At 42.8% G+C, this 12,501-nt stretch overlaps 1 protein-coding gene across 1 annotated transcript in view; it reads left to right on the top strand.

The window, feature by feature from the left end:
- Nucleotides 1-2,774: 2,774 nt before the first annotated feature.
- Nucleotides 2,775-12,501, top strand: part of LOC145358344 (putative G-protein coupled receptor 82) — a 37,071-nt gene continuing 27,344 nt past the window's right edge. Inside the window, exon 1 of the mRNA XM_080212296.1 lies at nt 2,775-2,948. The gene's annotated coding sequence lies outside the window, so the exon portion shown is untranslated. The remainder of the gene's footprint in view (nt 2,949-12,501) is intronic.

A 12,501-nucleotide genomic window follows, 5' to 3' on the forward strand; every position in this document is an offset into this window, starting at 1 on the left:
CCCCATCAAGAGGATTGTCTGTGTCGATCTGGTATTATTAAAAATTTTGCTGAGCATCGAGTAGAGACAGATCATATGTGTGCCTTTAATTTTCCATCAGTGTGATCCATGTTTTATAACTGTTTCATTCTGATGGATCACAAAATGGCAAGGTATGAGAATCATAGAATCGGTAAGAAGTCTCACAACACCAGGTTACTGGTGTTCTTACTGAAGACTTCTTACTGTGTTTGCCCCAGTCCAATGCCGGCATCTCTACATCAATCATAGAATCGCACAGTGCAGAAGGTGCTCTTCAGCCAGTCGAGTCTGCACCGACACGCGAGAAACACCTGACATCCCACCTAATCCCATTTACCAGCACTTAGCCTTTAGCCTTCAATGTTACGACGTGCTGAATGCTCATCCAGGGAAATGGAAAACTTTACAGACCTGTTGGGGGCGACTTTGAGCCAACAGTGCATTTTAATACATTAGTTTATTATTAACAAGCACTCCCCCCCACTCCTCCACCCCCGCACCACCTCACCGGATCTTCAGCAGGTACCAGCATGCCGTCACACCAGTGCCACTTATATGTCCACCTAGATGTGAACCTGCCATGGGGGTTTCCCCAGGAAAAAGTCTGACAACACCAGGTTTTAGTCCAACCTATTTATTTGACAATATACTCGCAAGCTTTCGGGTTAGCCCCTTCGTCAGGTGAATGGAGAGTTCTGGCCTCACAGTTTAAAGAGATGTGTATACATCTCTTTAAACTGTGATCAGTGCTCCTTCCACTCACATTATCAGCCACTTCAGGTCTTGAACAGCAGGTTAGGTGTAAGGATTCGCATTCTAATCAGTAATCTCTAAACTGCCTGTGCTTTATATGCTCTGTCTGAGGCCAGAACTCTCCATTCACCTGACGAAGGGGCTAACCCGAAAGCTTGCGAGTATATTATCAAATAAATAGGTTGGACTAAAACCTGGTGTTGTCAGACTTTTTACTGTGTTTACGCCAGTCCAACGCCGGCATACCCACATCATGGTTTCCCCAGGGCCAGAGTGGGAAAGATAGCCCCTGGGCAAGTGGTCAGGAAGTGGCCTTGCACTAACTGCCCCTGGCACAGGTTGGCACCATCCTTGGGTCAACCTGGCAGTGCCAACTTGGCAATGTCATCCAGTGCCAACGTGTGGGACCCAGTGGAAACATCATGGGGGGATTTATGTAGATGTGGTGGTGACCAGGAGCAGACAGAGGGGCGGCAGATGCCGGCGATGGCTGCCGGGGGGTGGTTGGTGGTAGTGGTGGTGGTGGTGGTGGATGGTGGAGGTGGGTGTTGGCTCAGACGGTGGGGATGTGGTAAAATATGCTGATGATTGGTGGGGGAGAAGGGTCCGAGGTCGGGGGAAGGGGTGGGGTAGAGAAGTGCTGATTCCGAGCAAGGATGGTGGGGGCGATGCCCCTAAGACCTCCATGGTAGTCTGGGGGGAAGTTTTATCAGGTTCTGATCAGGGTGCCATTTTAAGATGGTGCCTCCAAGCTCTGAGCAGCGGGGTTTTGCCAGCGTGCTGAAGCCTCATCGCCCTGTATGAAGATGAGAAATATGCCCCCTTGATTTTTTTGGCAGAATGTCGTAATATCTGGAGAGAAAGCTGACTGTTTTCTCAGGAAACACGCCTGTTTTCTCACCAGAAACTACACTCTGCCATTGTTTAGTAAGATTAAGACAAGACACAATATTTGAGGGGCATAGATCAGCTAGATAGTCAATATCTTTTCCCAAAGGTAGGGGAGTCTAAACCTAGAGGGCAGATGTTTAAGTTGAGAGGGGGGAGACACCAAAGTTTCCAGAGGGGCAATTTTTTCACACAGAGGGTGGTGAGTGTCTGGAATAAGCTGCCAGAGGTAGTAGTAGAGGTGGGTACAATTTTGTCTTTTAAAAAGCATTTAGATAGTTACATGGGTACGAAGGGTATAGAGGGATATGGGCCAAATGCGGGCAACTGGGATTAGTTTAGGGGTTTTAAAAAAAAGGACGGCATGGACAAGTTGGGCCGAAGGGCCTGTTTCCCTGCTGAAAACTTCTATGACTCCATGACTTTTACCTTCAATAGGTCAATGCTAACCTTCATCCTTGAGTATTTGAAATGGAAACATATTCAGTCATGATTGAGTACCATCATTTCCCACACAACCAAAACCAACCTGCAGGGTGGGAGGGGGGGGCGGAGATGTAATTGACAGCAGATGACTTTACGCCACAAACGTAGATGAAACATCTTACATGTGAGGGAGGAGAAGTGATCATTTGATGCATGACACAAGCTGGTGCAGTTAAAAGCTTTTTAATATTAAGTGGCAAAAGAAAAGGTGTTTTAACAAATTGAATCAGAATATATATCTACCCTGTTGGACCTTTGACTATTCTGTGTCACAAAGTGAAGGGAGAGGTGAGTCCAATATTCTGCGTACGGTAAAGCAATAACCAAATATTCTCCCTTATATAATACTTTTTGAAGACAAGCTAAACATTTTGACCCAGAAATGTAAATAGAAGTTAAAAAGCAATAAAAATGTTTACAGGCATTGCAATTGTTTTCAACTTTTGTCTTTTCTTTAGATAAAAGGCAACTAGGTACATCCCATCTGTTTGTGGGCAGGGAGATTTCATTTTGCACTAGGACTTGTGGTAGAGTGTGCTTTTGTGTGGGCAGTCTCTCTGGCACACAGCTTTCTTACTCAGACCTGTTGCATAACCTAAGCACCTCATAGCAGAGCCTGGTTTCCCCATTTGACGAGTTCTCTTGAGTGTGAGCTGTCGAACGTTCTTCATATTGAGCGACACCGCCACTGCGTGAGGATTTTACTTTAAGATCTCTGGCGTTTACTTGTCCACAAACTTGGGCAGGATAAGTGAGGTGTATTGGGCCTCTGAATTGTCTGTCACAAACTGGAGAGAGGGGTAAGTGCAATATTCTTCATGTCTGAAGCTCACATCCATATATATATATATATATATTTTTGAAAATGCACAGAGTTTTACAATCATCAACATTTTAATATAAATTGCCAGCAATATTGCTACAAATTACATGTTGCAATATTCTCTTTTAAAAGAAAATAGATACACTTCTGTTTACTAGTCTCGGAGATGAAAGCAAGTACCGATGAGTGAAAAATTTCAGTGCGTATTTTAATCTGAAGTTTGACTTCACTGTGGTTTGAATGAATCGACCGTTAAATGTATGGGGAAAGACAGGAAACCTGTAGCCAAATTTTGTGGGTTGAAGAACAATTTCTGGACGGATGCGGGGTGGGGGCAGGAGGGGAGGCAGGGGGTGAAAGTTTTCCTCAGTTTGGGGTATTTGTACCGAAGCAAAAAAAAATGTTCTTTGCAATGTTGCCACAAACACTCAGGGAATCTCTCACCCACCCTGGCCGGGGGGTGGGGGGTGGGGGTTGTGGGGGGGGGGGGTTGAGCAAAGGAAAGATGAAGGAATAATATATAAAAGTAGAGAGAACACGTGCTGAAAATGAGTCTTCTCCCTCAGCTGTGCAGTTCCAGTAGTTCATTTCCCCTTTTGAAATTCTATAAGGCCTGTCTGCACTACATGAAAAGGGTGATGAGGAATCTTTTTATACAGATACTTAAACGATGAGCTATTCACAAACTGTGTAGGGTGTCAAAGGTTGCTGACAAACCTCTCTGCTTTTTGGCTAAGGTCAAGCGTCAGATTAAGCCGAAGATCAGGTGCAATGCTTTACCCTGTCACCGATGTCTCTCTTCATAGAATCATAGAACCCCACAGTGCAGAAAGAGGCCATTCGGCCCATCGAGTCTGCACCGACTACAATCCCACCCCAGCCCTACCCCCATATCCCTACATATTTTACCCTCAAACCTACACATCCAGGTCACTAAGGGGCAATTTTAGCACGGCCAATCAACCTAACCTGCACATCTTTGGACTGTGGGAGGAAACCAGAGTATCCGGAGGAAACTCACACAGACAAGAGGAGAACGAGCAAACTCCACACAGACAGTGACCCAAGCCGGGAATCAAACCCAGGTCCCTGGAGCTGTGAAGCAGCAGTGCTAACCACTGTGCTACCGTGGTGCCCCACACGGGGACCGTGAATTGGATTCAATTTGGGTTGGTCAGCAGAGCAAGCGAGGAGATGGATTAACAGTTTGCCCTGTCCACTCTGAGCATTCCCTTTGGAACTTTGAGAATGGTGTCAGTTTTTGTATTAAATCCCAAAGTATAATCCTATTTTTGGACTGCTGACATGTTTCCACCACTTCACGATCTGGGTCCATGAATAGTGGGGTTGAATATGAGCAATGAATTTATCATTCAATTGTATTCTCATTCGCAATACCAAGTTGTAGACTAATCAGCTGCTGTTAACAGGAAAGAAGATGGAGGCTAGAATCTCAGGCACTCAAAGTTGCTGGTGGCTTGGAAAGGAACAGAGAAACTTGTAATAATGAAAGTTAAGTGAATGAACCAGGCGGTTTTAGCGCACAATAAACAGACTTACCATTTAACAGTAGGGCCAGAAAAGAAGGGTGTCCCAGTATTAGATGATTTGAGTCATCCTTTTTTTCCTTAGCTTGCATAAAATAAATAATTTGAATCGGAAATGACTAATAGACTGAATCAGGACATTACTATACATTGAGTCTTTGAAGGTGAGGGGTCCCTGTTTATTTAATTTTACAGTAAGAAGTTTCTTACCGGTGAGTCTTCTGATGAGCTCTGTGTAAGCTCTTCTGTGTAAGCTCGTGATTCCAAATAAACCTGTTACATTTTAACCTGGTTTTGCGAGACTTCTTACTGTAACCGCCCCAGTCCAACACCAGCATCTCCACATCATTTAACATCCAGGTGGGCCAAGACTATCCACTTTGAGTGCAAATAGTGATCCAGACGTTAATTACACACAAAATTACACAAACCTCAAATTCATTTGCTTGCTGCCAAATATAAAATCTTCCATGAAACAACACAATCCCAGTGTCATAGATTGTAAAACTGCATTAAACATATTTCTTGAACTATTAAACCCAATATGATTTATTCATACAGCTGAAAATGGATTTTTCACAGAGTAAGTGTTTTTAATTACTTTTGTTTTTAATCACCCACCGCCTGTGTGAAACCCAGTTTTAAATAGCCCAGAATAATCTATTAGAACAATTAACTAATTTTAATTACATACTGTCCTCAGTTTCTTAGTAAATCAAGAATATTTCAATATGCACCGATTAGAGCCCTTGCACCTAACAAGCTTAAATTTTACAACCTCCTGAAAGGGTGTAAATAACAGAACCTCAGAATGGCTGGAAGCCTTATCTGGGAGTATGGCTAAAGTGAAAAGTTTATTAATCGTCACACGTAGGCTTAAATTAACACTGTGGATAGGGCCAGCTTCTAATGTGATATTTAAATTGGTGCAATGAGCCTCTAAATTGCTCCGGATATAATTTATGCTTAAAATGCGCCGACTCTTTGCAATAGTTTGGCTAATTTCAAGTGAATTGAAGTAAAGGAAAGTGCCACCTTGTGGGATATCCAGGCATTATTGTATAAACTGGTCCCAAATCATAATTTTAATCTATTCACAGGAATATTTATCACCCATTCTTAACTGCCCTCTAATTCAAAAAGGCATTTTTGAGTCAACCACACTGCCATGGATCTGGAGCCACATGTAGGCCAGATCAGGTGGATGGATGGATTTTTACTACAATCAACAAGGTTAGGTTGATTGGCCATGCTAAACTGATCCTTACTGTCAGGGAGATCTGCAGAGTAAATATGTGGGACTATAGGGCTGGGTGGGATTGTTGCCAGTGTGGGTTCAATGGGCCAAATGGCTTCCTCTTGCACGTAAGGATTCTATGACAATGGTTTCAATTCCAGATTTTTTTCAGTTCAAATTTCACCCTCTGCCATGGTGGGATTTGAATCCTGGCCCCCAGATTTTGCCCCAGGTCTGTGGATTACTACTTCAACGTCAATACCACTATGCCACCACCTCCCATGTATACCACCATCACCCCTGGATCTTGCCTCATGGTGCTTTGGTTTGGTGTAATCTGCAGTTTACTGATCATGTGGATTAATTGGGTGCACATGGTTAATCCACCAAACCTGTTGTTAAACATCTCATTGACTTTTTACTATTAAAATTGGATGAGCAGACAGAGTTGGTCAATTAGATTGGGAGAATGGGTTAAAAGGTAGGATTGTGGAGAAACAGTGACAGATATTTAAGGAGATAATTCCCAAGAAAGGCTGTATGAGAAGGAAACACCATTTGTGGCTAACTAAAGAAGTTAAGGATGGTATCAAATTGAAAGAAAATGCACACAATGTTATGACGATTAGTGGAGAGTTAGAAGAATTTTAGAAACCAACAAAGAATTGTGAATAAAAATGAGAGCGAAGTTAGACCATGAGAGCAAAGCTTACTAGAAATATAAAAATTGAGAATGTGCGGATGATCTTACCAAAGCAATGTTAAGTGCTGAATGACCTTGAAAATGGGAGAGAATCACACCCATTTATTTGGGCAAGTTTCCAAAGCAATCTTTTGGCACTTAGAAAAAAAAAGGCAAAATGTGATTCTCGCCAGGAGGGGAAGCGGATGAAGCCTATTCCAACAAGAAGCCAACTGCTGAGCTGTAGTGTCACCATTGCATTGGTACCCTGATCTCACAGTGTGCTGTGTGCAGTGCGTGAAAACTGGGAGATCTGTCACTTCTCCTGGACATCACATTTCCTCACGCCCAATCAATACCTGGGACTCCACCCATCCCATCCCCCACCAATTGCTCCCACTACCTGGATAGTATCCCCCAATGCCCCCCCTCCCCTCCCCAGATCACCACACTGGCTAATCATCACCTGAACGTCCCCCTCCTGGCTGATTATTGCCCCGATCCCCCAAGCCAGTAAGATCACCCCCTAAGACTTTCTACGATTATATTAAAAGGAAAAGAGTAGCTAAAGTGAGTGTTGACTGCTTAGAAGATGAGACTCGGGAATTAGTAATGGGAAGCAAGAGCAAGTATTTTGTATCAATCTTCACTGTAAAACATCCCACAATTTTATTGAATGGTGGAACTGACTTGAGGGGCTGAATGGCTTCCTCTTGCTCCTAGTTCCAATGATCCTGTAGTCATCCTTTCAAGTAGCAAGAGAGAGAGAGGGAGTGTATAACTCTGTTTCTCTCACAAGGTAATGGACTCAAAACTGCATTTTTAAGAAAAGTGTGAAAAATTTAAACTCCCCAATTTCCTTTTCATACCTCAAGAGCTCAATAATCAGATCATCATCAAAAGTGTTTTCATCTGTAATTGGTGTCAAGACCTGATTGCTATTTTTTGTGATTTTTGTGGTAACGCCTGTCTCCTAGGTCAGGCATTACTCATTTCAGCTCTGATTTTGTGTAGATAATGATTCCACAGACATGAGCTGACCCCATCAGATTGCACTGGAAGTGGAAGGTGGAAACAAAAATGGCACAAAGTTAGCAATGCTGCTGAATCTTCCAGCAAACTTATAACAATGACAAGATTTGTCAAATGCTACCAGCCAGCAAGCTGGAATTGCATTAGAAAACTGAGCAGGTAGAATCATAGAATCCCTACAGTGCAGAAAGAGGCCATTCAGCTCATCAAGTCTGCACCGACCACAATCCCACCCGGACCCTATTCCCATAACCCCGTAGATTCACCCTGCTAATCCCCATTGCCGCTAGGGTCAATTTACCATAGCCAATCAACCTAACCTGCACATCTTTGAACTGTGGGAGGAAACAGGAGCACCTGGAGGAAACCCGTGCAGAAACAGGGAGAATGTGCAAACTAGGGCTTTATTTCCTGGAGTGTAGAAGAATAAGGGAGATTTGATAGAGGTGTATAAGATTTTGATGGGTCTAGATAGACTGAATGCAAGCAGGCTTTTTCCACTGAGGCTAGGAGAGAAAAAAACCAGATGGCATGGGTTAAGGGTGAAAGGAGAAAAGTTTAAAGGGAATACTAGGGGGGGATTCTTCATGCAGAGAGTGGTGGGAGTGTGGAATGAGCTGCTGGATAAAGTGGTAAATGCAGGGTCACTTTTAACATTTAAGAAAAACTTGAACGGGTTCATGGATGAGAGGGGTGTGGAAGGATATGGTTCAAGTGCAGGTCAGTGGGACTAGGCAAAAAATGGTTCAGCACAGACAAGAAGGGCCAAAAGGCCTGTTTCTGAGCTGTAATTTTCTATAGTTCTATGGTTCTATGGTTCCACACAGACAGTGACTTGAGGCTGGAATTAAACCCGGTGCCCCTGGCACTGTGAGGCATCAGCGCCAACCACTGTGCCACCCAAATGCACCTGTAACATTCAGGTTTCTTGATATGAAAACAATATACACAAATTCCTTCTCGAAGGAAAAAAGCAGTTTGGACTAGTATTCTTAGTTCTCAGTTTTTACTGGCGTTCCGTTTTAAAGTATGCAAGACCAATTCAGACCAATACTCTTAATTCCCCATTTTTATTTCCATGTAACTCACTGAATAGAAACAAAGGGCGGGACAACAGTTTGATGAGCCAGATTAAGAAATCACTGGTGGTCAGTTCCACAAGAAATAAATATATGTTAAGCCAGGGAAGCAATGGCATAGTGGTATTATCGCTAGACTCTCAATCGAGAAACTCAGCTAATGTTCTGGGGACCCAGGTTCAAATCATGCCATGGTAGATGGTGGAATTTGAATTCAATAAAAAAAATCTGGAATTAGGAATCTACTGATGACCATGAAACTGTTCTCAGAAAAGCCCATCTGGTTCACTCTTGGGTCACTGTCTGTGCGGAGTCTGCACATTCTCCCCGTGTCTGCGTGGGTTTCCTCCAGATACTCTGGTTTCCTCCCATTGTCTGAAAAACGTGCTGAATAGATGCATTGGCCATGCTAAATTCTCCCTCAGGGTTCCCGAACAGGCGCTGGAGTGTTGCAACTAGGGGATTTTCACAATAACTTCATTGCAATGTTAATGTAAGCTTACTTGTGACACTAATAAATGAACTGAAACTTAATGTCCTTTAGGGAAGGAAATCTGCCCTCCTTACCTGGTCTGGTGACGCCAGAATCACAACAATGTGGTTGACTCTCAACAGCCCTCCGGCAATAAATGCTGGCCAGACAGTGACACCCACGAATGAGTAAAATAAAACACAATAACTTTGCAAAGGAACAATTTAATATTTTTTGATTGATTCAAAACATTTCTACCTCAGCTGAGCTCAATTATTCTCAATCCTATGATAATGGCATTGTTATCAGCTGTTTTTACAACCTGAATGGATTAATTTATCCAAAATATTTCTGTAAATTTTAAGGTTTTTTTACTGAAGAGGTCACTCAGTAGTTATGATGTTGATGGAAGACTCCAGTTTGACTTATAAGTCAAGTGTTTGATGTATCATCACCATTCCAGCTAAATCTGACCGATGAGAGAATATCATTTTCAATTACACAATGACAGGCAACCGAAACTGCTTGGCATGTTGCTTTTAGAAAAACCTAACAGTGGTGCAAACCTTTTCAGACGAGCAATGAACGGAATTTGATTTTCTGCTTTATTCTTTGTTAGATTTCAGTGACAGCCCAATATAAATTACTTTAATTATTATACCCACATATAATAACGTTTAGAACATTTAATAATGTGGTCAGCAAGAGAAGGATACCCATGGGAATTTTCAACTTTTAGAATTCAATGGAATTCAATATTTTGAGTGCCCAATGGACCCTGCTCAGCGGTACAAGATCAGAGGAGGATCATTAATGATCATTGACGGTATGTATTTGACCTCAACCACTGAGACATTTAGTATGGACTGAAATTGTTTTCTACTGCAATTCTCCATCCGCCATAATTTGTTTTTATTCCCTCGTGGGAGAATTTATTGTCCATCCCTAATTGCCTTTGCAGGGGCATATTTTTAAGAGACAGTCACATTGCTGTTGGTCTGGAGCCACGTGTAGGCCAGACCAGATAAGGACGGCAGATTTCCTTCTCTAAAGGGACATTAGTGAACGGCAGGGGAAAGGGGGTGGGGGTGTTACGACAGTTGACGATGGTTTCATGGACATGAATCTGGGTGGCACAGTTGTTAGCACTGCTGCTTCACAGCGCCAAGGACCTGGATTTGATTCCAGCCTTGGATCACTGTCTGTGTGGAGTTTGCACATTCTCCCCATGTCTGCGTGGATTTCGTCCAGGTGCTCTGCTTTTGTCCTACCGTCCAAAGATGTGCAGGCTAAGTGGATTGGCCATGCCAAATTGCCCCTTAGTGAGGGGAACAGGTAGAGTAAATACATAGGATTATGGGGATAGGGCCTGGTTGGGATTGTGGTTGGTGCAGATTCGATGGGCTGAATGGCCTCCTTCTGCACTGAAGGGAATCTATAAATACACTTCTAATTCCAGATATTTTAATTCTAATTTCACCATCTGCCATGGTGGGATTTGAACCCGGGTTCCCAGAGCATTACCTTGGATCTCTGGATTACTCATCTAGTGACCAAGCCACCTTCTCCCCTATTAATGGAACGGATATTGCCCAAATGTTACTTCTAACAGAATGCTGATAATCCCCAGAGAAAACAAACCAACCAATCCACTGGACAGTTCCTTATTTTATGTTTTATCTGCAGTTTTTGCAGCTAAAGACTGCTGCTAAATAGGTAACTTTAAATAATGCTTCATAAAGTACAGTTTACAAGCATACGATTGCTTTACATTACATAAATATTGTTAGGTACGTAATACAAACTCCCAGGTAACACTGAGCTTCCAAACTATAGTTTATGATTGGGACCTAGTGTAGACCATATACCACCTGTGTGAATATTTGCAGCCCTAAATATGCTTCCTTTTCTCAATTTTATCCCTTTCCTGCCTGAAAATGACAACAGTGCTGGAGGCTATTTATATTTTGCACTCTTCATGACTGAGTTCAGATGTGACCATTGATGAACTATTGAACCCTGACACGCACAGACACACACACGTGCACACACTCATGCACACAGACACACACACAGACACGCACATACTCACACACATGCACATACTCATGCACACAGAGACACACGCACATGCATACACTCATGCACACAGACACACACACACACTTGCACATCCTCACACACACAGACATGCGCACACACACACACACACACACACACACACACACACACACACACACACACACACACACACACACACACACACACACACACACACACACACACACACACACACACACACTATCCTGGCTAATTATTTTTCTTTTATGCTTTTCCTATTCAGTCTACACCAAACACAGAATCCCTGCTGTTGCGCCAGCTTTGATTAGATAAAACCCAAAAAGTAATTAAATGAAGAATATTAAAATGAAACTGAAGGCAGAATTCACCCTGCTCCCGTCCCCAGGGCTTTGTTTTAAATTGCAGCAAAGCTCCCACGACATAACTGTTACCAGTGGAAAAAAAATGAGACGTATGCTAAAATAAAATTCAGATTCAAATTTCAAAATTCAAATTTAATTAGGCAATGCTATCTTAGGGCACATCGACACAGCAATCACTTCAATTCTGGTTGCATTAAGATAGATCCCTATTTACATTGCCTGCACTGTTTGGGTGTGAGCTCTGGGCACACCAGTATATATTACAAAGAACAAAGAACAGTGCAGAACAGGAATAGCCCCTTCAGCCCACAAAGCCTGTGCCAACTCATGACACCTTCAAAACTAAAGACCTTTTACCTCTACGTGGTCCATATCTCTCTATCCCCTGCCTATTCACGTATCTGTCAAGATGCCTCTTGAACATTGCACAACTCTCTCCCCGACAAAAAATTAAATCCTTCACAGACAACAGGAAAAGGAAGAGGAATTTATTCTCTAAATGTCTGTTTGAAGAAGTACCTGGGAGGTCCTTGCAAACTTTCCAAACCAATGTTGGCATTATTCATTCCATTCAGTGCCAAACTGTGATGACGACAGAGGCCTGAAGTCTCCAACCTCACCTGTCAAATTCTCCATTCTCCCTGGCATCAGTGGTGGGGTGAACAACATCAAAGAATTCTGGCCAGAGTTTCTCAATCCATTTTGCTCCACAGGTCAGTTCAGTTACAGTCTGAAAAGGGAGAATTTATGGAACCATAAAACCACAGAACCATAGAACATTACAGAACAGAAACAGGCCTTTTGGCCCTTCTTGGCTGTGCCAAACCATTTTTCTGCCTAGTTCCACTGACCTGCACCTGGACCATATCCCTCCACACCCCTCTTATCCATGTACCTGTCCAAGTTTTTCTTAAATGTTAAAAAACTATAAAACGTTACAGCACAGAAACAGGCCTTTTGGCCCTTCTTGGCTATGCTGAACCATTTTTCCAACCGAGAACAAGAAAATGGCAGAGCAATCAAACAACAACTTTTAC

The sequence above is a fragment of the Carcharhinus amblyrhynchos genome, chromosome 25, assembly GCF_965287045.1.
Source record: "Carcharhinus amblyrhynchos chromosome 25, sCarAmb.v2.hapA, whole genome shotgun sequence".
Lineage (NCBI taxonomy): Eukaryota > Metazoa > Chordata > Chondrichthyes > Carcharhiniformes > Carcharhinidae > Carcharhinus > Carcharhinus amblyrhynchos.